Source organism: Silene latifolia, chromosome 11 (genome assembly GCF_048544455.1).
Source record: "Silene latifolia isolate original U9 population chromosome 11, ASM4854445v1, whole genome shotgun sequence".
NCBI classification, from domain to species: Eukaryota; Viridiplantae; Streptophyta; class Magnoliopsida; order Caryophyllales; family Caryophyllaceae; genus Silene; species Silene latifolia.
In genome coordinates this window covers 47,097,645-47,121,055 of record NC_133536.1, presented here as the reverse complement: position 1 = coordinate 47,121,055, position 23,411 = coordinate 47,097,645, and the positions used below count along the sequence as shown (strand labels likewise).

Genomic DNA, 23,411 nt, shown 5'->3' with positions numbered 1-23,411 from the left:
GGTGATTATTTGTCTGAGTTGGTACGGTTTTCCGGTGGCTTTGGTTTTTGTTCTAGGTCGCACCGTAAAAGGAGGTCGATGAGCATTTACTGGGTCATTGTGATCTGTATCGAATGAAGAAAATAGGTCAACGGGATTGCCTTTTAAGTCATATTTTATCTCAAGGCCACTCGAGGAGAGATGACTGTAAATGCGTGGCCACGCTCGGATGTGATCTATAGTAGATTATCCGGTCGATAGTCATTCTCCGATCGAGGAAACCACTTTATGATATGATCACGTGCAAGAACGACTTGAAAGACATCTTGCATTGAGTGGGAGATATTATTGGACAAGAGAATTGGTAACGCACACTTGTGTCGAACAAGTGGGAGATTGTTGGAGTAGTGTCCTCCACAATAAGTGCGTTTACATATTAAATCTCGTAAAAGGAATGTCGTGGATTTATTTATTTATTTGTCATTTGGTTATCGTTAATCGGTAATGATTGGTGACTAGAGTTTGACATTCTTTGTCGCCGTGTGACGGCGGTGATCGGTGATCCCTTTAGGTCACACCTATAGGATGACGCCTTAAATAGAATAAATTAATTATTTGTATGAGATACGAGATAATTAATTCCTTGTATTATTTGACTTTTAACAAGTCATGTGAATATATTATTTGATGACGAGTTATGAACTCGGGCCAAGGGGATTTATTATTTAATTATTTGATAATTAATTAATAAATTTATTAATTAATAGTTAATTAATACGAGATGTGTATATAAGTTTTGAGGTGGAATTTATTAGCTATTTATATTTTACAAGAGGTTGTAAAATTAGTTAAATGGGTTAATATTGACACATTGTAGGTTGATAATATGGTCTTATGATTACTTAATAGTTAAGTAGTCATTGGTAGTTAATTTATATTATTTAAGGGTTAAATAATTAAATTAATATTTAATTATGTAAGATAATTAAATATAAGACTTATAAGCATTTGTGGGGCAAATGTTGAAAACCGAAATGGACCCAAAATGGTCCATATGAACTGGTTTTTTAAGGACTTACATGTGTCCTTTATGTGGCATTTTCCACTCACCTTTGTCTCCCCAATTTGCCTATATATACCCATGTTATTCCACCATTTATTAGGTGGAGAAAAATTTGAAGAAAGATTTGGTCTTTATAGCTTGTAGTAGCCACTTTATGACCACATTTTTCTTCTTATTTTTGTTCATCTTTTACATAAGAAAACACATATAAAAATAAACTAATAATATTATCAAAGTAATAATATTAATTAGTATACCAAATATACAAATAAACAAGGTTACTACTACATTTACCTAGTTAGTATTTCTAGTAGTATTTTGGGTTAATCTTGGGTGCCACCAAAGGATATTACCTATTTTGGTAATTGGTGTTGTTGGAGGATCATCCTTATTGCATTAGCACAAGAACAACATCAAGGAAGGAGTCCTTGAGTTGTGCCCATTTTGCCTTATAACAATGTAAGGAACTTTTGTCTTAAGATGGTTTAAAACCATCTTTTATACATTTTATTTGCATGCATGTAGATTTAGACCACTCTAAATTAATTTGTAATTTTAATATCATAAGATGAGTATTAATTTGGTCTAAATAACTAACATTTATGACGTTCGATTTCTTGTCAAATGCACACATTCGGGTTTGTGGCCGGTGTCACATGCAAGGAGGTGCTTGCAAATTTTCCCCTTTTCTTATATTTTACACCCATTTAGCTCAACTTAAGCCAAAACTTGCCTTTTTGACCCATTAGCTACATCCCAAACTGAGTCTGCCTAGTCAAGCTAGTTTAGTATGTCCTTTTGTGGTATGATTTTCCGTCTGCAGTTTTGCCCCGTATCATTTGATTGGAGTTGGTGAAAATAAAGGAAGGAGAAGAAGAAAAAAAGAAAAAAAAGAATTGAAAAAAAAAAAGAAAAAACGTGAAGAAGAAAAAAAAAGAAAGAAAGATGAAAAATTGTCAGAAAAGAAGAGAAAAAAAGTTGAAAAAATATTTGTTTTGTATCAGTTGATTCATTTAGACGGTATTAAAAAAGGGAAGTTTGTGACCGTCTAACTCCTCCGTTCTTTTTCCATATTTTTGAGGAGATTGTGTATGTGATTAGTGAGTTGTGTGCCAAATGAAGGGCACTTGTAGTTTATTTTTCAGTCAGTTGAGATTCGAACAGTCTTATATGGTCCTGTTAGGAACTAGCTTGATGCTTTTACCTCCACATTTTCATAACTTGTTTTGCCTTTTCTCACCTGAACCTCACTATTCCCATATCATTTGTAAGCCCTCGGCTGTGACGGACATTATTGGTTGAAGTGTGTGCATTAGTACTTGAATTGTCTTTCATTTTTGTTGCATACATGCTATGTAGGTCGCAGTTAGGTAAGTGACTGTTTCTCTTTCTCTCTTTCACATATTTTATTCACCCTTTGTTTCATGAGAGAAGAGTGACCACGCGAGAGTCCGATTTTGTTGGTCATGCAAGGTCGATAGGTCGGCTATATTGCTATACAACTTATACCTCGTTTGCGTATTGACTGCTTAGCTATAACTGTTAATTTTTGTTGCATTAAACTGGTTCAAGTAGACAAATTAAGCTAGCTCTGAGTTTTCATTTCCGTTCCATTAGTTGCATTTTAGTTTACTCAAGGACGAGTAAAGGTTCGGTTCGGGGAGATTTGATACGTGCATTTTGTATAATATTTTTAGCCTATTTTAGCACGTATTTCTATGTACTTTCGTACTGTTTATATTGCATTTTGCCCCGAATTGGCTACTTTGTATCGTTTTGTCCATTATGTAGAAATGAACGCGGAAGTAGTAGAATCGTACCATTTTCGTCCCTTTTTGCATGCATTTAGAGGAGACGGGATTGTTCAGAGTGAGATCTTGCATTGAGATGCGTGAAGGAATGGTCTACGGAGCAGTCGATCACGAGTTTGAGCTGTTTCAGAGGAAGAATACTCGATTGCGCTGTTTTATCACTCGATCGAGTGGTTTCTATGGCCGAGGTTGGTCGATCGAGTAGTGTTGTACTCGATTAAGAAGTGCTGGAATTAGGAGTTACTCAATCGAGTAACAATTTTGGTCGATCGAGTAGATTACTTGGAGAGTTACTCGATCGAGTTGTTTCAGACTACTCGATCGAGTGGTTTTGGATGTCATGGGCATTAATTAGTTTGTGAACGTGTTTTAGCTTATAGACTTAGTAGTTTTTCTATTTAAGAGCATAATAACTAGGTCATTAGCATCTATTCTATTCAGTTTTTACGTATCATTTGGATATTACGCTTGAACGCTTCTCTTTTCCTTTCACTGTAACTTTGTTTTCGGGGTTATTTAGCTCGGAATTAGTCGTTCTTTACGCCGGATTCTTGCGATTGTAATCTCTTTCTCTCTTTTAATATTAATCTTTCATTTATTCATCTTAATTACTTGTTTTGCTCTTCCTTAATTTCTGCCCTAATCTTTGTTTATGCATTTTAATTATTATTTCATCATGCTTTATATTAGTTATTTCAATATTGTTATTATTGACAACATTAGCGATATGAGTAGCTAAATCATTTCATGTTGGGATTAGGGGATCTGCGGTAGAAATGTGACGATGTAGTAAATAGGTTAGATAAATTAATTGTGAGACTCTGTCCCCATAGCAATATAACTGTATTTACCGACTTGGTTGAGAGCACGCTTCTGAGTCACCCTTTTAATCTGGTTAAATTTAATCCTGGATCGGAAGATTGGACTAAATAGACCTGCTATGAACAGTAGACTACCCTGACGAGGACGAAAGTTAAGTTAGTGGGAATATAGGGTAGACAGTGGACCGGAAGGACCTTTCCATATCCGTCTCGCAGTAATTTATCTAAGTTGTTTACAGTTGAGTCACTGCACTACCGTAGTGAACCGAAATCTTGGCATGTCCCCTCTCTATTGATAGTTTATTCTCATTTTCTGTCTTTATTGCTCTTTCCTTGTTGTTCTTCCTCTAAATCTTTTAGTTTAGAAATCAAATTATAAACCCCCCATTTTGTGACCAAATAGACGGACTCTTACAGATATCTTGCCTCCTTGAGCAGATCGACCTGACTTCCCTAGCTATATAGTTAGTTTAGTTAGTTATTTTTGATAGGTATACGACAGCCCGGTCACCGGGGCAACCTATCAAAGAAACGCTACCACTCTCCTGTATGATATGATGCACAAGGAGATAGAGGTATATGTCGATGACATGATCGTCAAATCAAGAGAACGGGACGGCCACATGAACGCCCTCCGGAAATTCTTTGCTCGTCTGCGAAAATATAACATGAGACTAAAACCTCAAAAGTGTGCATCCGGGGTCACATCCGAAAAACTCTTGGGACATGTCGTCAGCAAAAGACGCATTGAGATTGATCCAACCAAAATCAAAGCGCTTCAACAAATGCCACAGCCTAAGAACGAGAAGGAGATTCGGGGATTTCTGGGCCAGGTTCAATATATCAGCCGCTTCATAGCCAAGCTCACCATGATTTGTGAACCAATATTCAAGAAACTTCGCGCATCCGATCACACTGATTGGGACGACGACAGCCAATAGGCCTTCGACAGGATAAAGTAAATCATATCCAAACCTCCTGTCCTCATGCCACCTCAACAAGGGATTCCTTTATCCCTATAACTGACTGTCACCAACACAGCCATGGGAGCGATGCTAGCACAAACAGTCAAGGGTGAAGAACGAGCCATCTACTACATCAGCAAAAAGGTTATTGAGTACGAGACAAGGTACACCCAACTGGAAAAGACATGCCTTGCCCTAGTATGGTCAACAAAGAAGCTGCGACATTACATGCTCAGCTACACGGTCAACATATACTCCAAGATGGAACCGGTCAAGTAAATCTTCGAAAAACCCGTACTAAACGAAAGGCTGTCTAGGTGGACACCCATGTTGTCCGAGTTTGATCTCAAGTTTGTACTCCTTATGGTTATCAAGGGAAGGACAGTCGCAGATTTCATAGCAGAGAATCCCGTCAACGAGGATCCAACGACCGACACATGGTCACTTCCTGACGAGGACATCCTTTGTGCCGACTCCGAGGCATGGGACCTATACTTCGATGGTGCATCTAATCTGAGAGGTTTCGGGGTAGGAATCCTTCTAATATCGCCAGACAGAGAACATGTTCCGATCTCGGTCAAGCTAGACTTCGCCGTCACCAACAATGCCGCTGAATATGAAGCATGCCTCATCGACCTACAAGCAGCCATAACACTTGGCATCAAGAGACTGAGGGCCTACGGCAATTCCTCGCTCATCATCAATCAGGTGTCCAGATCATGGAAAATCCGAAGTGACAGCTTAGCTCCATACCGAGCGAAAATCAATCAAGAGGACGAGTTATTCGACCAAGTCGACTACTTCCAGTTGCCACGAGAGGAAAATCAATTTGTTGATGCCCTGGCAAAACTTGCCGCGCTCGTCAATATACCTGACGACATGACATCGATGCCCCTATGTGTCGTGAGAAGGAGCGAGCCAGCTCACATTTGCGCCATTAACAACGACGAGGGAACCATGACACTGTGCGCTACCCCGATGTTGAACCCTAATCACCAGAACTCGACAACGATCGAAGACAGCAACATGGAATAACACTGTAGATACCTCATTTCTGCACCTCCCGCAAGCCACCCGGTGATGATTGGGACGGATGTTTGGGTACGCGGAATGATTTATGACAGTTCATAAGTTTATCATCAAGTGATAGCTCATACACTTGTGTCTACCTCATAGTCATCATCTAGGTGTCATTACTGTGGTTTTGACAGTAATTAGAGTACACTTGTAGTTCGGGTCAAAAACCGTCTTCATTTTCTAACAACCGTTTTAAAATGCCGAGTCAGAATATTCTGGAATGTTCCGGATATTTCTATTCCATATTTTCAATCTTTTAATCTCTTTGGCAAATTATATCCCGGAAATATTATATAAAATATTAAGGAAATTGAGATCAAACCGCAATTCCATGATAGAAACGCGGAAATCTTTCTTCCGCAGGAGGAAACCACTTGGGAAAGGACGCAGCAGGTGTTGCGCCTCTTCCAAGAGACGCAGTTGCTGTTGCGCCTCTTCCCCAGTTCCTTTCTGTGTATTTTCAATTCTTTTCGAGATTCACTTCCAAAGTTTCTCCGAAACCCTAATGCCTCCGTGCGATTAGTATAAATAGAGACCTTTTGTCCTCATATTTCTCACGCGAGTGTGATTTTAGTGCTCGATGAATAATATTTGACTCGGATAGAAGTTGTTTAATGGATTATTTACATGTGATTGGGTCATAAAAACAGTAAAACATGAATCAATCAATTACAATAAATTAATTACAAGATTAAAGATAAGATTAATAGTAAATTAAATAAACTAATTAGGTTATTAATGCTAAACTATCGATGATAATGATAAATAACAGATAAAATATACCAAAGGTCGAATTCCAGAGACTTGATATTGATGAATCGAATCTCTAAAACCCAGATTGATTTTAATGACGAAAACCCGCAAATATGAATTATAAGGGATATAAGTCGGGAATTTAAAAGGATGAATTAATTATTGATGATTTACATATTAAAATTGTTATGCTAAAAATATCGTGTTAATGGAACATGAACAAACAAAGACAAATCAAATAGAACAGAGGAACAAAAGACGAAGGAAGAAGAAAGGAAGCAGGAACTGCGGCAGCCTCAGGAAGAGATGCAGCAGGTGCTGCGTCCCTTCGAAGAGGCGCAGCAGTTGCTGCGTTCTTTCTCGACGTTTGTCTCCTGTTAATCCGTAAAAAGGGTTTGAAATAAGGTTTTATAAATCGGTTTTAAATGTGTTTTCGACGTAAACCTTACACTTATGATTACAAAAAATAAAGTGCAACAATAAAATATGGGATATACACCCTCAGACTTACATGTTTGACTCAACGAGATTGACTAAGTTAACGTTTAGTGATGATCGACTCGAATGTACGACGAAAGTGCCCTCCAAGAGGAAAACGAACAAGATTGATTAAAGTTGATTGATGTGGAGTTGATCAAATTGGTCGGTCATGCAAAACGAGGCTGGTACTTAGAAGGATCCGAGCTTACGTGGTCGAAAGTTCAAGCACGTAGACGCCAAAAACCAAAAGCGTGGTCTTACAATGCAAAGGGAGAAGAGAAGGGCGGACACTCGCGTGAGAAATATGAGGACCGAAGGTCTCTATTTATACTAATCACCCGGAAGCATTAGGGATTCGGATAAACTTTGGAAGTGAATCTCGAAAAGATTTGAAAATACACAGAAAGGAACTTGGGAAGAGGCGCAGCACCTGCTGCATCCTTTCCCAAGTGGTTTCCTCCTGCAGAAGAAAGATTTCCGCGTTTCTATTATGGAATTGCGGTTTGATCTCAATTTCCATAATATTTTATATAATATTTCCGGGATATAATTTGCCAAAGAGATTAAAAGATTGAAAATATGGAATAGAAATATTCGGAACATTCCAGAATATTCTGACTCGGCATTTTAAAACGGTTATTAGAAAATGAAGACGGGTTTTGACCCGGACTCCAAATGTACTCTAATTACTGTCAAAACGACCGTAATGACACCTAGATGATGACTATGAGTTAGACACAAGTGTATAAGCTATCACTTGATGATAAACTTACGAACTGTCATAAATCGTTCCGCGTACGCAAACATGCGGCCCAATCATCATCGGGTGGCTTGCGGGAGGTGCAGAAATGAGGTATCTACAGAGCCCCCACTTTGACTGAGGCTTGGACAAGGCGAAATTCAAAGTATAGCCCTCAGGTCAATCGAAGATTACAAGCTGATGACTATGGCGACGCGAGGCGGCTCAAGGGGTTTGAGCCAAGGACCCGTCGCCGGGAACATTTTAGAGTGTGTCGATTTCCGGGGAGGGTCGTTTAAAGTCCATTAGTCTACCTGAGGAGGCTTGCCAGCCATAAGAAGATACCATACCTGAGATTCCTTGAGACTCCAAGGGAAGGCAAAACGTGAAATCGAAGAGGCAGCAGGACGTCGGCAGGAAGTGCTGGGGAAATCTGCTCGGGTCGGTTTTCAAAAAAACTTCGGAAAAACTTGAGGTTGATGTTGATCTCCACGTGTTGAGAGGGACAACCGTCTGTCCGGAACTCTCGTTGGGGGAATATAATTGAGACTGATCTCCACGTCTTGAGAGGGACAATTGTCTGTCCAGAACTCTCGCTGGGGGAACAGAATAGAGGTGTGTCGAAACACCTGTCAGAGGGTACTCGCTCGTTGTGGCAAGCGAGGTATTGATAACGTACCGCAACAGTTCGCAGTCGGTTTGAAAATGCGGGTCCGCGTGAAGAATAAACAACAAACGGACCAAATATATGATATATGGTATTGAGGAAGAGGCGCACCAAAGATGGGCCCACAAATAACGAACTTATAACGAATCTTTGAAAATTAATTTGGAGGGAAATTGAGGAAGAGGCGCAGCACCTGCTGCGTCTTATCTTGGACGTGGCTTTGTCTGGGTAAAAACCCGATAAAAGTCGTGTTTTATTTCATAATAACAAAACACAATTCCGTCTAATACTCTCTCAAATTCCAACCATTTCTCGCCAAAATTTGATCAAAAGCTTGCATTTGACATGACTAATCGAGGTATGTGTATTATCTTTGCATTAGTCTTCCATATTTGATCAATTTGGATCGACAAATTAGGGTTTCCAACCCTAAAAATGTCGAAAATTTGGGGCTTTTCCCCCAAACGATTTTGCCATGCAAAATTGACTTGGTAGATGGATAATTGGCAATATAAGGATCATAACCATATGTTCATTTCGAATTTTCATTGAGTTTTGAGCTTTTGAGTGAAATTGAGACGGTCTCACAGCTGCACCGTAAATTGCTTCAAAAATAGCCTTAGGATTGCCCATTTGTGATGAAACTTGATACTTAGAATCCTTGTATGATGGGTAAACTTCCTACCATTTTGGAATTTTGATTTGTGACGGCTTTTTCAGGACACTTTTCTAGGGCATAATCATCGTTATAACGAAATGCTGTCGAAATTCCGACTCGAACCCATGACTAGGCTTCAATTTAGACTTGACTTGACCCATATTACCACATGAGGTAATATTGAAATGTAGGTTGCGCCATCCCGGTTCGTGACTTTGTGGAGGGTAGCCAACCGGCTACGAGCTACTACCATCAAGGCACTTGCTGGCGGTCGAGGACGTCAGGTATGAACCTTTTGTTTACTTCATTTTTGAATTTTCTAATTTTCTTTATGTTTGAAATGAATGACATGAGCCAATTCTTGTCGTATGCAGAGGGAGCGTGACTTGGAGCGAGAGTTAGCCCAGTCCCGAGAGGAGACGACTCGCCTGCTGAGGGAGCTAGAGGTCTGCGACGCCTAGATTGCTGCTCTTGAGGCTAGAGTTAACGAGTGGGGCGGAGACCAGCAGTAGTTTGTTGCTTTTTGCTGGTTTTGTTGTTGGCTGTACTTCACACACTTTTGTACATTTTAGGACCTTCATTTTGCAATTTATACACTATGTTTCGGGCTCGAGCCCCCAGTTTGGTGCACATATTCCTTTTGATTGTATATATGATGGCCTGAGCGCCTTTGATGTTGGGTTGTATCTTTGTACCTGCAGGTTAGCTTTGAACAGGTTTGGTAGATAACGGTCATGCTGCCGACATTTATACAGAAATTGCACGTAAAACACATATTTGTACATATGGCCTAAATTAGCGCAAGAAAAATACTCGAAAAAATGCAAAAAATTTATCGAAAATGATCTGACGGTAGGGAGGGTTACCCCCTAAAAAAGAAACACATAAGTTTGAAATGAAACGGGAGTGAAATGATCCCCCAAAAAAGGAAAAATAAAGTAAAAGAAATGGCTAAGTTTGAAAATGAATTATTAAATTGGTGAAATGATTCCCCAAAAAAGAAAATTAAAAAGAAATGGATAAGTGTGCTGAAATGACGAGAATGCCGATATTGCCTCGAAATGCGTGCCCGTGGAATTAGGAAACTCGAAAACATAGTAATTTGACGGAATTACCAAAAATAATAACCCATACGAGTAGGAAATTATACCGTAAGGAATTAGAAAATATCCAACTCGTAAAATCACGGAAATACAGCTGAGGAAGAGGCGCAGCAGGAGCTGCGTCCCTTTGAAGAGGCGCAGCAAGTGCTGCACCCTTTCCTAAGTGTTCCGTCCTGACAGATTTTAGGAAACAACTTTTAGTATAAATATAGACGTCGATAGAGGTTTTATTCACATAATTCTTCCGTCTTTCTTCGTTTTATTCCATAAAACTGTCTAATTAATCATACATCATGAATACTTTAGAAATCCGTCTTAAAGAATGGACAAACGAGTTCTCAAATGTGGAGAAACATGATATGGGTGCCTACAACTGTGGATCAATTTTGAGCTTTAAGCTAATTAAGGTTGTTAAATCGTTCTTGGATATTTTTCTTGAGTATTGGGACCCGAACTATCACGTATTTGCCTTTCCCGGAGGCGATATCTGCCCATTCCTTGAAGAAATTGCTGCAGTTGGTGGTTGGGACCCGAAACATTTACCTGCTATACCCTCTACTTCTCAAGGGTATAAAAACAAATTTAGGGATTTTCTTGGATTGACAAGAGCTGAGGTTGACCGTCTTGTGACCTCAAAAGGAGTCCGAATGTTGGATTTCATTGATCGATTCACAATAGGGCAGATTCTACTATCTCCTATGTTGCGAGGCGTAGGGCGTTCGGGTTTTGCCTATTGCATGTTTATGTCCTTCAAGGGCATGTTGATGAGGATACGAGAGGTGACTGATACCCGTTGTTGTGAGTACCAAAGATAAAATTTATAATCCAACTACAACTATAGACAGTGGTAGCAGGGTCGAACCACAGGGAGGCGAATGAAATTAATAATTGTCCAATTTTAGTCTTAAGGTAACAAAGTGTGTAGGCGTTTGCTGTGATTTGGTCTATAACTAAAGGCAATGAAAAATAAATTAAACTAAAGAAATGTATAAAATCAAATATAAAGAAGGGTACTAGGATGGCCGGTTCACTATAGTTTCGGCGGCAGCATACTAAGTAGGTCTAAATCAAACACGTGAGGCGGGAAAACAAGAGATCCTCTCGGTCCACTCTTAATAGGTAGCATCTTTCGATCTCGCTACAGGTCCCTAATATCACTAATACTGAATTTCGTCCTGAAAAGTGACTCAAAAGGCTAAACTAGCATATCTTTCGATCTCGCTAATCTAGTCATTTTAATTGGTGGTCTAGCAACTTCCCCTATCTTTCGATCTATTGGGTCAGTCAAAACCTAAACATTCAACTAGTCGCGTGCACTCGATTCGTCAAATATAGAATTAAATCAATTCAAACGAAGGTAACACCTCAGGTGGCCAGTCGATCGACCAGGTATGGCGGTCGATCGACCAACACGCGATTTCAGGCCATATTAAATTCTAATGCCGCCTAACTATAGGTTCCCTACATCCTAGCACGAATAATTTAGCTACTCATGATATTGATGAAAACAACAACTAAATTAACGAAATAAAGTACTGAATTCATGCTTGAATTAAATAAACAAACAAATAACATAAACGATAAATCGGTTTTGGGAGATCTAATCCTAGCAATTCTATACTACGAATGAAAGCAAACAAACTGAATATTGAAACAGGTGAATACCATGTAGAGGAATTACAGAAGAGAGATCAAAAACCGATTGCGAAACGAACTTTATTAATGAAAGAGCAATAATCTACGAACCCTAATTATTTCCCTAAAGTTTCTGGTAAAAGACTTGATTAAAGCTTGATGATTAATTCCTAAAGTCAGTTACGTTATATAGAAATATACGTAACACTTATTTTTAAAACCTAAATATAATGGGCTTCCTTGATCTCGATCTTTTAATTCTCGTCAGAATAGCGGTGTGGTCGATCGACTAGGATAGGCAGTCGATCGACTGGTAAGCTCTAAACAGTAGCTTCTGGTTGTCGTGCATTGGTAGATCGACTAAGGGCGAATCGATCGATCGATGTAATGACGATCCGCTTTTAACTTCTCGTGGATTTGTCTTTTGGGCCTCGAAATGCGCACCAAGCTCGTTCCTTGAGTGAATACTTTACGTCAAATACAGTGCAAGGTACTCGGGGACGGATTTGGCTCAATATCTATTCATTTCCGCATAAATCTGCAATATTACATAAAAATACGAAAGTAGACGAAATGGGGCAAATAGTAGCATAAACTACACAATTGAGCTCTGAAATGCGTGTAAAATGGGGTGTAAAACATCGTATTTAGGACACGCATCAGTGACCCTCGCTATTTAAGCCTAGTTGAGAAGGTGGAGCTGCGCAGGAGCCCAGCTTGCCTATGTTTAGGAGAAATCCTGTTGGGGTTAGATAAAAGGAAAGCCAACCGCGACCTTCCTGTCTTGGGAAGTCCCATCATTTGGCAGGTAAAAGAACACAACTTTTTCTTCTTTTTATTTTTTTCATTTTTTTCGTTTATTTTCTTTCTTTTTTGTCTCGTTTTTTTTTTGTAATACTTGTACCTGCTTTGGTAGGTCTGGCTTATGGAGCGTCTTCGATTGATCGAGCCCCCAGTTAATGTTCCTGTTTATCATGCTCGCTCAATTACAATGAGGACCAGGCTTTACATGGTGGACTTTACTCGAGTCTGCAACTACTGAGAGAACAAGCTGAATAGCGAGGATGGTCCCTTGATTAGATGGATCGTACCATGGTGGCATCTCAAGTCTGTTACTGGAGTATCGTCCTTGGATCCTACCCGATCGGTGCGCATTCCTGGCTTGGAATTCATGATATGCATCTTCCCAAAGAGGCTGATGAGACAGGTTGGATTGAAGCAGACGATTCCGAAGCTTGATATGGTTCCTCAGACTGCCATGGCGCTTACTACTGAGAGCCGAAGAGAGTGGGCCATCAAATGGGCTCAAAGAAACATTTGGTTCCTGAACTCTTCTTTTAGTGCACTATGGGTATCAGATTCCTACTTGCAGTGGAGGAAAGCTACTACTCCTGAGGAGCGAGAGAGATTAAGGAAATGCGAGCCTGCTGACTACAAGGTTCGTGATGTAGAGAAAGAGAAAGAGAAGCACTTGACCGAGGGAGAGGAAGAAGCCGGATTTCGAGTTGTTCATCCATCGAAGAAACCGAAGACTTCTTCTGTCGTGAAAAAGGTGGTAGATAAGAATGGCAAGGCTAGACCATGAGAGAGACCGTTGGTGCTTAGGTCTGAGATAGCGCAGGAGCGTCCGGCTTGTGGTCGAGATAGGAAATATGACAAGAATGATAGAGGCAAAGGGAAAATGGAAGAATAGCCTAAGTCTTTTATATTAATTATTATTATTATTATTTGCAATATGGTGGGGTATTTAGAATACTAGCCTATTTATTTCAGCATTTATTTTATTATGTGGCGTATTATTATTATTATGGAAAGAAATGAAGTAAAAATGTTAATTGGTTATGAAACCGTTGTGATTTTTCTTTTATTATTCTTGTCGAATTCCAAATGCATATGAAAATGTCCTTCTATTTACATTTAAAATAATAGTGGGTTGTATCCTGTGAAGGATTGCCTACGTATTCATTTAAAAAATGAAATCAAATCCTTGCACGTAGTTCAAGTAAATGGAAACGAATAATTGTTCTAAGCAAGAGCTTATAATGAACTAGAAAATAAGCATGAGCGTTTACTTACTCTTAAAGCACAATTCAGTTTATTTGATGATATGAGGATGACGATTAGTCAAAATGCAAGAGCAAGGTGACATTAGCTTATTTCAGCTGGCCAGGGGCCGTTTATATTCCGTGCCACATGAGCGACACGTGAGGTTACGCGAAGCGCGTTTTGTTCCTATTCTAGGCATTGTAACGTTTTAGTTGGTCGAGATTTGTTATGTTCGAAAATTCATTCCCATCTAAGTCCGTGATCCTAGCTACACCCTCCGGGAGTAAGGATTTGACCAGAAATGGTCCGGCCTAGTTGGGTTTAAACTTTCCTCGCGGATCGACAGGTAAAAGAGCTCTAACTGATTTGAGAACCAAGTCTCCTTCTTTCATATTCAGTGGCTTAACCCTTTTGTTGAAGGCTCATTTGACACGTGCCTGATACGTTTGCACATTATGTAATGCGCGCAATCTACGTTCATCCAGGAGGATGAGTTCTTCATATCTATCCTTCTTCCAATCGGCTTCTGGGATTTGACTTTCGAGCAGAATTCAAAAGGACGGTATTTCGAGCTCGACTGGTTGCACGGCTTCCATGCCGTAGGTCAAATAGAAAGGGGTAGCCCCAGTGGGCATCCTAACAGATGTGCGATATCCCCATAAGGCAAATGGTGTCTTGCTTGGCCAATCTCGATATTTGTCAATCATTTTCTTAAGGATTGTGACAACGTTTTTGTTTGCTGCCTCTACTGCACCATTAGTTTGTGGTCTATACGGTGAGGAAGGGTGATGATTGATTTTTTTTACTTGGCTAACAATTGCTCGGTCTCAGCTTGGAAATAGGATCTATTGGCATTGATGATCTCATGTGGGCAACTGTATCGACATATTATATTGGTTTGTATGAATTTTGCCACGTTCTTGGCTGTGAGACTAGTATAAGAAGTCGCTTCTACCCATTTGGTGAAATATTCGATAGCCACCAAAATGAAACAGTGACCTTCTGTTCCGGATGGGGTGATCTTTTCGATGATGTCGATTCCCCAAGCAGAAAATGGACAAGGAGATGTCATGGTGTAGAGTAATGAATGAGGGAACTGTTGCACATTTCCGAAGATTTGGCAGTTGTGGCAATGTCTGACATATTTGATGCAATCGGATTCCATTGTGGTCCAATAATATCCCAAACTCGTGATTTTCTTTGCCATCATTGGTCCACTCATGTGAGGGCCACATTCTCCATCATGGACTTCTTCCATCATTTTTCGTGCCTGTGAATGATCAAGGCAACGGAAGATTACGCTAAGAGGCATTCTTTTATATAATTCTCCTTGTATGAGGACGTATTGGGAAGCTAGTAAGCGTATAGCACCTTGTCCCCTTTTGTCCATATCCGGTGGATAGGTGTCGTTCAGTTTGAAGTTCAGGATCTCTTGGAACCAAGGTTTCTCTAGGTTTTCTTCTTCATCTGTAATTTGGCGCACATAAGCCAGTTCTGACCGTCGTTCGATGCATAAAGGCATTTCTACCATATTATCCGGCATATTAATCAAAGATGTAAGTTTTGCAAAAGCATTTGCAAATTGATTCTCTTCTCGAGGTAGGTGTAGGTATGTTACTTGATCGAAGAATTGGGCAACTTGGTCTATCTTGACTTGATAAGGTGCTAGGCTTTCACTCCGAATTTTCCAAGATCCCGTAATTTGGTTGATGATCAAAGATGAATCTCCATGTACCCGAAGATTTTTGATGCCTAAACCTACCGCTGCTTGTAGTCCGATGAGGCAAGACTCATATTCTGCCACGTTATTTGTCACCTCGAAGTCGAGTTTGATAGAGAGTGGTGTATGCTCGCCTTCAGGAGAAATGAGCAACACTCCTATTCCGAATCCTCTTAAGTTCGACGCTCCATCAAAATAGAGGTCCCAGGAGTCTACATCTGTTTGGAGTATATCCTCGTCCGGAAACGACCAGGTGTCTAAATGAATCAAAGTAACATCCTAGAAAATAAACATCCTAGAAAATAAACAAGATTTATGACTAGAGGTTGCAAGGATTGATATACCGATATCTTCAATAGCCAAGTTTTAACCACGCAGATGTCATTACTTAACCTCATTATGAAATGGTTAAACCTCCTTTCGAAAGGGTATTTCGAAGGACGTGTTCTAGATATTATTTATATTTGAATAATGACATTGCTACACATCATTATGACATGTGTGAGTTAGAGATTAAAATCTCTTTTAATAAGGTAAAGATGAGACCACTTCAAAATAGGTATTTTGAATGGATATGATGGGAACATATACGGTTTTATCTTAATAACTTGGCAATGCAATTTATATTTCAATTCTTGAAATGTTTCAATTAAGAAGTAAATTTCGAAACATGTGGAATTGAGTGGGAGTTTGAAATTATCGTGTGAAGACATGGAATTTAGTGGGAGCAATCATCTTGTAAAAGTTTATAACTCATCACTCATTGAAGAATGACGAGCTAATACCTTCCTTTACAAAGGAAGTTTTGAGTTTTCAATTCTGGATGAAAATGGACCATGATGAATCCAACTACATCATGAGATGTTGGATAAGTATTATAAGATACACATTGAATCAACGAGATACGTAGGTTATTCATTTAAATGAAAATGGAATTGCCATTAGCAGCCATGGTCGTTCCTTGAACCTGAATACAGTTGATAACATGATTAAAAGTTACTAATGTTTCCGCCATTAGAATAATCATGCACATGTCCAATTATGAATCATATGCATAAGAGCATGATGAATCATTGGTAAGCCATAATAGAAACGTCATGAATTCTCGAGGAGAATCCGATGAGCGATTTTGATGTTTTGATGAATACTACTGTTATGTGTCAAGAGGTTGCACATATTAATGAAAATCCGAACACATGTAAGGATTTATGAGAATCCTAAGCCTTTCAAGCTAAAAGGAGAAATAAGAAGTTTGGAAAGATACTTAGTTGAATAAAGAAGTTGCTTAAAACTAATCTTTCCTAATATGCTAGGACTTGTGAGAAGTGCTAGGCTAATCATCTTGACAAATTGTTGCAAGACTCTACAAAACATTTACCTAGTGCATTATGTGTGGATGGAGTACTTAATCAGTACAAGTTATATCATTCGTCACAAATTTGTTCGTTATGTGATAATCGATAAGGAGGTTCTTTCAAGATAAAGAACCGAAACCAAGGTCTGGAACCTTGATGTGTACTTGGTAAGGTTCATGCTATGAGTGATAACATGAATGTAAAGGATAATACGATTAAGAAGTTTGAACACATGGACACGTAACATGTTAAACTTCTATTGAAATCAACAAGTGTTTACACTTACGATTTGCATCACAAGGTTGTAATATGGTATTGACTACCCGAGTGTGATGTCGACATTTATCGTTTGAGTTATTATTAACTCACCTTATACATTGTTATATCCAAACGGTTGTAGAGACAATTGAACCCCGTTAAAGTGAACATGGATTAACATTGTATTTGCCCATAGTTACTTACATGAGGTGACGTCTCGAAGTGACTAGAGTGTGATGCGATTGATGGCAAGTTCAAGTGCCATAGAGTCATATGAGTATGACTAGTCGATCACATAGGCGGATTGTTGGGAACATTTTGTCGGGCCTTATGACCGTTTATAGAGTTCTGGCAAATTTATATAGCCTGGTCGTGGCGAGAGCTGCTATAATATTCAAATGAGTCGATTCTTTTGACTAAAGACTATTCGCCTAATATGGCACAGTTTCAGATTAACTTTGATTTGTGTTACTACGACCTTCGTAAATGGGGTCAAATGGGCATATTTTGGGTTATGATGGCTGTGGCTAGTTGAAGGGAATGAGTGCGATAGGAATTGTCCACCCCTAGTCAGGGTTATAACAATATCTCAGGGCCACTCGAGGAGTAATGAATTGGAAACGCGTGGCCACGCTCGGATTGTATTCATGGTGGATAAATCCGGTCAATCAGTTATTCTCCAGATCGAGGAAACCACTCTCAATATGATCACTTGCAAGTACGACCTGAAAGACACCTTGCATTGAGTGGGAGATGGTAATAGGACAAGAGAATTGGTGACGCACACTTGTCGAGGACAAGTGGGAGATTGTTGGAATATGTGTCCTCCGACAATAATGCGATCACAACTGTTGATCATGATGATCACATGTTTAAGTCTCATTATAAAGAATACAATTGGGAAGTAATATTTCTGTCAATCGGTCCACACATATCGGTAATGATTGGTGACTAGAGTTTGACATTTGCTGTCGTGCGACGGTGGTGATCAGTTGATCCCCTAGGTCATACCTATAGGGCAACACTCTTAATTGATCATTTAATTGATCGTATAACGTTACGAGTCAATTAAATTATTTAAAATTGACGGACGATTTTGGAAGTTATATTTGCGTATCTCATTGAAATTTGATTAAATGAGATACGGTTTGAGTAATCGAATTGTTTCATTACTCAGATGAAATTATTGTTTAAAGGAACAATTAAAATTGAATGAATGATTATAAAGACAAATTGTTGTGATTTATAATTGGTAAAATATTTTGGTACAAGTAATTATGAATTACTAAGTCGATTTTTGTTTATGACGTATTTTAATTAATACGTTGATTTTTAATATGTTAAAAATACATAACAATTTTATGTAACATATGACATGTGACATAAGACAAAATGACATTTTGACAAACATAATATGGAGTCCATATTATCTAAGTGGACCGAAATTAAGGAAGTATTAGGATAATATTGTGTTTATTATTTGAGTGGTAAACATGATGATTACCCTAATTAACTAGCCATGCAAACCTAGTGTCCACTGTGAAGAGCAACTAGAGCATGCATTGGCTCCCTTCCATTCCCCATCCACCCGGTTTTTGGAGGGGAAAAACCACTTTGGTTTTTCCTCTTATTTTACCTAATATACACAAAATGTTTGGTTATTCAATTCCTTCAACATTATTCATCAAAAATATTTTAGAGAGATAAAATATTTCTTCTTCCTTTTCTCCTCTCCTAAACCGGTTTTTAGGAGACCAAAATCAAATTTATTTTGGGTCATTTTATGCTAAATTAATATTGTACTAGTATTCATAATATTAATTAAATTAAGAGTGTGCTTTGGGTATTAAGCTTTGGGAGAGATCCTATACTTGGATCTTAGTTCTTCCATCAAGGAAAGTACAAGAACAAGAGAGAAGGAGATCTCTCTTGTGCCCTAATAAACCGAAAATCCAATGTAAGATAAAGATTTCTTCTTTATAATGTTTATAGTTTGCATGCATAAGATCACCAATTAATTTTATGATTAAATTAACATAAAACATATATGAATATGTTAAGTATATAGATCTACTTTTCCTTCAGCTACACTATTCAACATGATAATGAGTGAGTAGTTTCCTTAGCTAGGGTTAATGGGTAATTAGGAGAAACCAACATGGGGAATGATTCATGCTTAATTTAGTATATTTTCATAGTTTATTTGCTTGCTTGTTGTGATCTTAACTTATGCACATGTTATGTTTGATGAAATGCGAGTCTATGAATCCTTGCATTTTTTACCCATCACCTATCTTTTCAATGAGACTTGTAAGACATAAACCAACTCGAGTCTCATTAGACCATGCATATAGTTGAGTAGGGAAGATTAAGTCGACTTGTAGGTGTTGTACAATCTAATCGATTCGTCTCCGGGGCCCAAACTTTCCTAGGATTGTAAAATATAAACCAACTCGATCCATCACAACAATAATTGCTTGCTTATAATTTGAGAATATGTTTGTATGATCAATTCCCATGAATCCCCTATGACCCCTTGACACCCTAGTGCTTTTTATCAATTGTTTACATTCCTTTTAATTCATCTTGCTTGTTTACTTTCATTGCTATTTAGTTTAGTGATCTTCTACTTCAAACCTCAATTTGTGACACCCTTAGACACCACTAGTTGCAATAGAAAATCTCATCTCAATTCCCGTCCCTTGGGATCCGACCTTTACTTGTCTCTTTACTAATTGTAGAGTTGTTTGTGAAATTATAAATTGTGTTTTGGTCTAGGTGCTCCTAACGACAAGTACCGAAAACTAAACCCCATCGAGGGAAAACGACCAAAAATGGCGCCGTTGCCGGGGATGGTGTTAACTTGATTTATATTTTCTTGTATTGTTATTAGTTGTGTCTTTCATTGCCACCTTGGGGAAGTAAACCTCCTCAAGGTTTGTTCTAAATATTTTCGAGTTGTTTGATATTTTGCATATCTAGAAGATCACAAGGTAACTTGTTACCCTTTGATCACGAAATGGAAAGGACTTTGACAACCAATAGAAGACTTGCTAGGAGAACTTTGAGAGGTATCGGTGAGGTGGTAGATATTCAACCAATTACTATTGAGTTCATCAACCTTTTTGCAAGAGAAGGTGAGGAGAACCCAACACAAAACCCAACACAAAATCAACCCACAATGCCTAAATTTTCATCACATTCCGTACCCACCGAGGAGAACCTACCCAATGGTACTCTCATACCACAACACTTAACCGGAAATTTCATTGCCAAATCCGCGTTTATCCAATTAGTCGAAAGAAGCCAATTTGGGGAGATGCCTAGTGAAGACCCTCACTCTCACATGAAGACCTTTTGCGACTATTGTGATGCGATATCTCAAACCGGTGTAACTCAAGACCAAATTCGATGGGTCTTATTTCCTTTTTCTCTAATTGGCACCACGAAACAATGGAAGAAGTTGGCTCTAGCTTTCTATAAAAAGTTTTGTCCACCGGAAAATACTAACATGCTAAGAGCTCAAATTACGGGCTTTAAGCAAAGAGATGAAGAATCTTTGTATGAAGCTTGGGAGCGATTCAAAGGAATTTGTCGCTCATGTCCTCATCAAGGACTTAGCGAGTGGTTCTTGGTACAACAATTTTGCAACGGTCCTTATGAAGACTCAAGGAACATTCTCAACATGGGATCAAATAGAATGTTCACCGAAGTTGATGACAATCAAACTTGGAACAAAATTGAGGAAATGGCGGTCCATAACTCACAATATAGTAGGCCTCGCAAGGCTACTAGAGGAGGAAAATATGAAGTGGACTCTATTACTCAATTGGGTGCTCAACTTAGTGCTCACATTGACACCATCAATTTGAAGTTTGAAAAAGCAATGGCTAGACTTGAAGAAGCCTCAAAATCACCAAAGTATCATGTTAATGCCATGACGGCATCATCATCAATCCCAAGTAGGATATGTGAGAATTGTGGAACTTTGGGACATGACCAAAGTGAATGTAGGGGAACAAATGAACAAGTGAATGCTTTTCAAGCATACAAGAGTGGTACCCCTTATTCAAACTATTACAATGAAAACACCAAATTCCATCCAAATCTCTAATACAAAAGCCAAAATGTTCAAAACCCTTAACCAACATACACCCCACCTCCCATGAGAAACCAAAATCAAAGACCCTTTTACAACCAAAACCAAGGTTACCAAAATCAAACTCCATACAATCAACAAAATGACCAAGATTTTGATGTTCAAAAAGCGGTCCTCCAAATCCAAAAGAATCAACAAGAGTTTTTCAATCAAATGCAAAAGGATAGTCAAGCAAAGGAAATCTCCATCAACAACATCCTAGCCCACACCAAAATGTTGGAAACCCAATTGACTCAACTAACATCTTAAAACTCACAAAGACAAAAGGGGCAATTACCACCTCAAAGTAATCCCCCAAGACATGAAACGGTTAGTGCCATTCACTTGAGAAGTGGTACAAGATATGAAGCACCGAAGAAGAAAGTTGAGGATGAAGTTGTGGAAGCTAGTGACAAAGAAGAAATTGTGCAAAACTCCAAGGTTGGAGAACCATCAAAAGAAGAAGTTGCAAAGAAAAATGAAGACAAGGTCAAGGAGAAGGAGCCCATTGTGATTATACTTCCTTTTCCGAGTCGTCAAGCCAAGTCCAAATTTGATGACCAACTTGGAAAATTTATGGAAATTGTGAAGAATTTGGAAGTCTCGATTCCTTTCACGGAATTAATCAATCACGTGCCGGCCTATGCAAAATACATGAAAGACATCCTTACAAAGAAGAAGTCGATCCGGAAGCTTGAGACTATCACCTTCACTAAGGTGAGTAGTGCAATACTTCAAGGGAGTTCACCTCCAAAACTTAAAGATCCGGGAAGCTTCTCAATACTGTGTACCATTGGCGACACCACGATCAACAAAGCCTTATGTGATCTAGGGGCTAGTGTGAGTGTTATGCCATACTCGGTGAGTAAAAGGTTAGGGATGGGAGAGCTTAAATGCACCAATATCACACTCCAAATGGCCGATAGATCGACGAAGACACCATTAGGGATATGGGAAGATGTTCCCGTAAGAGTGGGGAAATTTTTCATGCCGGTGTACTTTGTCATTGTTGACATAGAAGAAGACTCCAATATTCCGATCATTCTAGGTAGACCTTTCTTTTACACCGCGGGTACGGTGATTGATGTGAAGCATCGGGAGCTCACTCTAGAAGTGGAAGATGAGAGCATAACTTTCAATCTTGACAAGACCATGAGAGCTCCCCGTTTGCATGAACCATGTTTTATGGTTGATCATTATAGCCGGAAGGATGATAGGAAGAAGTCGGAATTCCAATGGAAGAAGAAAATTGATGATGCTGCATTCAAAAAGCAAGTGAATTATAACAAAGAGAGCTTGAAAAGCTCACCAAGATCAAGCAATGAAGAGGATGGCCTCATTGGCCAAGGCAAAAAAGTGGGAGAGTTGTCTCTATCAACTCAAGAGATCTTTAGTGATCAAGTAGATGAAGTTTGTGGTCTTTGGGACGATGAGTTTGAAGGGATTTTCAATCCCTATATTGGTAATGCTATCGATTAAGACCAACATGAAGGACAACAAGGGCAAAGGTCTATTGAAGATCTTTATCATGATAATGAACAAGCTTTTGACTACTTCTTCAAGGTGTTGAGCAACATCAACAACACCTTGGACATGGCCCCATGACATCTCACTAAGGATGAGAGTTTGGTGGAGTCCTCCCTAAACCACCATTTGTAAATATTTCTAACTCCCTAACTCGCATTTTAATTCTTACATTGCATTTTTGTCATTTTTGGATTTTTATGCTTTGATCAAGGTAATTATCATTTTTGAGAGAAGTGAGGGAGGGACTAATGATTTTAATTGATGTGTAGTGCTTTAGCTTAGTGTGGGGATAGTAATTGCCTAGGCTACTCATGCCTTAGTAGTGCCCCTACAATGAGGAACACGGGATTTGAAGAATGAAAAATGACACGGGATATGCAAGTGCACGGATGGAACTGAATCCGGGTAGAACAGGGAGAATCCGAGCGTCCTTAAGGGGAATCCGCTCGTTTTTAGGGAATCCGAGCATCTTAGGCAGAATCCGCCCGTCCAATTGAACTGAAAAATTGAAAATTTGGGACTGTTGAAGAATCCGAGCGTCCCAGCAGAGAAGACGCTCGTCTTGAAGAATCCGCTCGTCTTTGCAGAAAGACGCCTGTCTTTTTTTCAGTGCAAA

General features: G+C 39.0%; 1 non-coding gene across 1 annotated transcript; it reads right to left on the bottom strand.

The window, feature by feature from the left end:
• Positions 1–20,641: 20,641 nt before the first annotated feature.
• On the bottom strand, positions 20,642–20,748 carry LOC141615553 (small nucleolar RNA R71). The gene has a single exon (XR_012529970.1). It is a non-coding gene; the product is annotated as a small nucleolar RNA R71 (small nucleolar RNA).
• Between the last annotated feature and the right edge of the window lie 2,663 nt (positions 20,749–23,411).